Below are 6000 nucleotides of genomic sequence, written 5' to 3'. Positions count from 1 at the left end.
CCAGGTTTACAGTACCACACATGAATTCCCTACAGTAAAGCAGACCTCAAATCTAATCCAAAAGTGGTTGGTTAACTCCATAACCTCTGTGCCACTTATGCAGCCATGGGCATATGTTCCCTGGTAGATCAGTACCACAGAATCCACAGTTGACCACTAAGTAATAACCACTTTTCTCCTCCAGTGGCCTGCATCACACCTTTCAGCACTATGAAAGCTGGCCAGCAAGGGGGCACTTTCTTGGTCAATTCCAGTTTCATTTCTTTATATCCTACAAAATATCTAGTGTCTTCACCAGAAGGTATTACCGTGTAGTTATGATGGGCAACCAAGAGCAATGACAATAGCCTGTTGTTTGGGGCACATGTGAGTGCTTGTTGAGCAATTTGTAGGGCACTTAACCTGTGCTGGGCACTGAAAATTTCATTTAATAACCCATATCTTCTGGAAGAAGAATTGTCCACCCATGCAGGGGCCCTGGGTTCAGACTCCTTTAAAAATATTTATTTTAAAATTAGTGTACAATGTAATGGGTTTCCATAAAGGTTTTTCTTTTTTCTTTTCTTTTCTTTTTTAATTTTTTGAGACAGGGTTTCTTGGTGTAGCTTTGTGCCTTTCCTGGAACTCACTCGTAGCCCAGACTGGCCTCGAACTCACAGAGATCCACCTGCCTCTGCCTCCCAAGTGCTGGGATTAAAGTCATGTGCCACCACTGCCTGGCCAAAGGTTTTCCTTACATAGTTTGCTCTTGTTTTTTTGAGATAGGGTCTCACTATGCAGCCTTGGCTAGTCTTGAACTCACTATGTAGACCAGGAGGACCTTGAACTCATAGAGATCTACCTGCTTCTGCCTCCCAAGTGCTGGCATTAAAGGCATGTGTCATTAACACCCACCTGTATCTTTAGTTTTGGTAATCTGCCTGACCAGTCCTGGGCTTGAGGGGCATCTGAGATTCAGATAGATCTGACACAGTCCACCTGTACAAGAGATTCAAAGGCTTCAGTGGCTACAAAGGAAGGTCCAGCACAAGAGGGTGGCAGGAGACTCAGCACAAACACAGTCCAAACCCCAGGATGGGTTTGCAAGCAAGGCTATTAAAGACTAATAGAACACCAGGAGGTGGTGCCACACGCCTTTAATCCCTAAACTCAGGAGGCAGAGGCAGGCCGATCTTGGTGAGTTTGAATGCCAGCCTGGTTTACAGAGCAAGTTCCAGGACAGCCAGAGCTATACCACAGAAAAACCCTGTATCAAAAACGAAACAAAACAAAACAAAACAAAACAAAACAAAACAAAAGACTGTTGGAACTGGGCTGCCTTCCATCATGAAGAATAAGGAGTTTGGGGCCGAGTCCAGACAAAACAGTATTCTGTTTTAATGTTTTAAGTAGATTTGGGTCTCTTCAAACTCTGGCAATGTTCGGGTAGCTATCCAGTGTTACCTGGAGGTGATCTTCCATAACTGTTACTGTGTCTAACAAACACAGTATGTGCATTCTTTTCAAATGTTAGTTCATTCACAAACGGCATGCTAAGCTTGACTGTAGGTTCCGCTACACTTGAAATGGTTGGAGGCACACTCTGCTTTTTGACCATAAAGGTATGAAGTCAGAAATCAATTATGACAATCTTTCTTTTAAAAATCTTGAATATTTGGAGACGAACTTACTTTAAATAACCCATGACTCAAAGAAGCACTCAAAGGATATTACAGAAATAAAGGCTAAAGAGGGAACTGATAAAGAAGGGAGAAGTCAATGAGACAGAAGACAAAAGAAAAATTGGCAAAACCTGAAACTGGTTTTGAAAGAGAAATAAAACAGATAAACAGCTCTAGGAATGAAGGGACAGAGAGGGAGAGAGGGAGAGAGAGAGAGAGAAGAGAGGAGAGAGAATTAGAGAATTAGCACTATCTGAAATGAGCCCTGCAGATATGAAGACAAGGGGGTATTGTGTGAAAAGTCTTAGATGAGATGGGCACACATAGAAAAATATAGTCAATCAATACCGGCCTGAGATGAAATGTAAACTCTGAATATGTTTATATCTACTGAGGAAGTTGAAATTGCTGGCGAAAGTTTATAGAGAAATGTCTGCTTTGATAGATTCACAGTTTATTTTAATCAGAGTTTTTTGTTTGTTTTGTCTTTCGAGACAGGGTTTCTCTGTGTAGCGTTGGCTGGTCTTGAACTCTATCTGTAGACCAGGCTCATCTAGAATTCACAGAGATCCTCCTGTCTCTGCCTCCCAAGTGCTGGAGCTAAAGGCATGTGCCACTACCACCCAGCTCAATCAGAAATTTGAGAAAGACATTTAAGATAGGTCTTTATCAGAAAATGGAGGCAAAGGAACGCCTCCTGTCTCATTTTATTTCAATTTTATTTCTCATTTATTACATCAATGATATTAACAACTGACAAAAGAATATCAGAAAAAAATAGAATCTCCCTGGGGTGACTACTGACTCTCAACTTCATGGAATCTATAATTCTGTAGGAGACAAGCCTCCGGCCATGCCTGAGAGGGATTATCTACTCTAGGTTCACTGAGATGGGAAGACCTGCCTATTGTGGGTGGCACCACTCCACGGTTGGCATCCTAGACTGAATAAAAAGAAGAAAGTGAATTGAGCGTTCACTCTCTGCCTCCTCACTGCAGACACATTGTGAAGAGCTACCTCAGGCACCTTGTTGTAATGACCACCCTATGGAGTATACCCTCAAACTGTGAGCAAAATAAACCCTTCCATTCTTAAGTTGCTTTTATCAAGTAGCTTGTCACAACAAGACAAAACCCCAAAACATCTGGGCCCCCATGAGCCAGATGTAAAAATCCCTAACAAAATAGAAGTCAGTCAGCCACCTGTAGAAAGGACGATTTATCACAACCAAGTGAGACTGAGGAGAGAGAGGTTCAGAGTAAGACATCCTTGGGCTGCTAGTGATAGATATATTCAGGGAAACAGATTATAAGATAAAAATGTTGTAGCCAGGTGTGGTGGCACACACCTTTAATCACAGTACTCGGGAGGCAGAAGCAGGTGGATTTCAGTGAGTTCGAGGCCAGCCTGGTCGACAGAGAAAGTTCCAGGACAGACAGGGCTACAAAGAGAAATCCTACCTTGAATGCCGCTCTCGCACCCCAAAATAAATAAAATGAGAATGTTCTAATAGGGAATAATAGGTAGTTGGATATAGTGAAAAAGCACCAGACAGGAATCAGGGGAGTGCTTGTCTTGGTTCTGCCTCCAGTGTCAAGTGCGATGTTAGAAAGGTCATTCGCCTGCCTTGGCCTTGGTTTCCACATGTCTAATCATGGCCTCTTAGGGTCTGGTCTGACTCAAACACTCTGAGGCTGGGGCTTCCTTAGTTTTTGTCACATCTGACTAGAATTTCTGCTTCAGTGCCCCTAAAGGCAGAAGTAGAACGTGTGTAAGATACGCTTCATGTGCGAGTACAGTGACCATCTGCACATGACCGAAAGGACTGAGGCTTCTTTGGGGGGAGGGGCATCTGAGAACACCCTATGGCTTCAGGAAGTACTTTTAAATGAACTCTCTGGAGGAAGTCCACTATGTCACTGTCCCACACCTCAGAATGACCTGGGGTTGGATTTGCCGACCTGCCGAATGGCCCTGGGGAAGTGTCTCACATCACCAACTCACAATGTCTTTCTCTGTGAAGATGATACCTGTGAGCATCAAGCGAGCCAGCATAAGAGGGAGCACGTGTCATAGTTGGTGCTTCCATTCACGTATCAGTAAACATGATGATGGCACACAGCTGAACACTCAAGACAATCACAGCTCAGATAACAGCGATACACTGACCTCTGTTATAGAAAAAAAAAAGAAAAAAGAAAAGGTCAGAGGTTAGAAGCCTGGGGCTTGCTGGGAAGCTCCACGGCTGGTAGGCAGCCTACTTTTATTTATGTTGCTGTGACAAAATACCCAGACCAAAAACAGCTTAGGGAGAGAAAGCGTTTATTTCACGTCACAATTCTAGATTACAGTCCACCAAGATGGCAGGAACTTGACTTAGCTAGTCACATCACATCCACAGTGCGGAGCATAGATAAATGAATGCATGTACGTTTGTGTTCCGCAATCTCTCTACACGTGTACAGTCCAGGATCCCTTACTTAGAGAAGGTGCTGCCTACAGTGGGCACGACCTCCCCACATTGATTTATGGAATCAAGACGATCTGCCACAGACATGCCCATAGGCTCATTGATCTAGATGATCCCTTGTGGAGGTTTTGTTCTCAGGTGATTCTAAATCGTAGCAAGGTGACAATTAAAATTAACCACCGTGTAAAGAACCAGCCTTTGTGTCCATCTTCTAGTTGTATCAACCTTCGTTTATCCACATAATTCAAGAAGGCTATTCGACTTTTAACCATTCCAGGCAGGGCTTTAAAAGAATGGCAGGAAAGAAAAAAAAATGTAGTAAAGTTAAATTTCTTATAGAGAACTTTCTGAGACCCTACTGAATGAAGTTCATTTATCTTGTTGGCTTTTGCTAATTTGCAGGAAATGCTAGAGAATGGAATCTTTTAGTAGGGTACATTGCTACTCAAATAAAAGTGGGATTCTAAGAAGCAAGGTGTGCTGGTTAGTTTTTACTGCCACAATTTGATGCAAGCTGGAATTACCTGTGAAGAGGGAACCTCAACTGAAGAACTGCCTTGATCAGATTGGCCTTTGGAGATGGGGGTTTTCTAGATTGTTAGCTGATGTAGGAAGGCCCGGCACACAGTAGGCAGCACCATCTCCTGGCAGGTGGGTCTGCAAATGATAAGAAAGCTAGACGGGCATCAGAGAATGAGCCAATAAATGGCTTTCCTCCTTGGTTCCTGCCTTGAGTTCCTGTCCTGATTTCCCTTTGTGATTAGTTGTGATCTGGAAGTGTAAAGAGAGTAAACCCTTTCCTCCCCAAGTTGCTTTTGGTCCGTGTGTTTTTATCACAGCATCGGAATGAAATACGAAGGCAATGAGAGAATGGATACTGGGTGACGACCAGCGGTCTCCATGGGATTCCTTTTTCACATTCCTAATGCCACTTTTGGTTGGAGATTGTGGCACTACCACAAGACAGCTGGCGGGCTTCTGAATCACAACACGGGGCAAGGCAAACTGCTCTTGAACAACAAATAGATTCAAAAAGGCAGCAGTTCAGAAAATCACCTCACTGGGGCCGAAGAGCACAGGCCTAGAGTTTTGTGTCTCTGAACTTGGCTTTGAGGCCTGCAATTAGCATTGCTGTTGCCAAGGACGTTCAGGAAGAGGAGCCACAATGGTGGATAGAGAAGATGGTCACGTTCTTGCATAAGGTAAGGCTTCCAGTCTTTTGCAAAGCTGCTTGCTCTTGAAGTGTCACAACATCCCCCAGCTGCCTGCCTTGGGTTTTAATAGGATGCCCTGTTAGGTCAGGTTGAAACTGCCTGGAGCTGTAGTCTTTATGAACCCAGCAGCTTTACCAGGCACCTTCTCCACAACTCCGCCGTCATGGTCCAGCCTACCAGTCCATTTTAATCCTGTCTTCACACTCTCCACCCTGATGGTGTATACAGGCTCCAGTGTCTTGGGACTGACCAAGCTCTTCCATATGAAGGTGGTGTGACTGGAGGCAGGTCGCTTAACCTGAACATTAGCAACTCCAGCTACAAACTGAATGGCTTGGACTTGGTGGTTTAAAAACAGAAGCCGGGCGGTGGTGGCGCACGCCTTTAATCCCAGCACTCGGGAGGCAGAGCCAGGCGGATCTCTGTGAGTTCGAGGCCAGCCTGGGCTACCAAGTGAGCTCCAGGAAAGGCGCAAAGCTGCGCAGAGAAACCCTGTCTCAAAAAAAAAAAAAAAAAAAAAAAAAAAAAACACAGCTGTGTGCTGAGTCCCATGCTAAGCATTGGAGGTGGGAATAAGAAACAGGAAGCTTGACTCCAATGGGCTGCCAAGCTCAGAGCGTGGACGGGGAGGAAGGCTTGCTAGGTGAGCTCCCAC

The sequence above is a fragment of the Peromyscus maniculatus genome, chromosome 1 (genome assembly GCF_049852395.1).
Source record: "Peromyscus maniculatus bairdii isolate BWxNUB_F1_BW_parent chromosome 1, HU_Pman_BW_mat_3.1, whole genome shotgun sequence".
Taxonomy (NCBI): domain Eukaryota; kingdom Metazoa; phylum Chordata; class Mammalia; order Rodentia; family Cricetidae; genus Peromyscus; species Peromyscus maniculatus.
Note: the sequence above shows the minus strand (reverse complement) of the source record.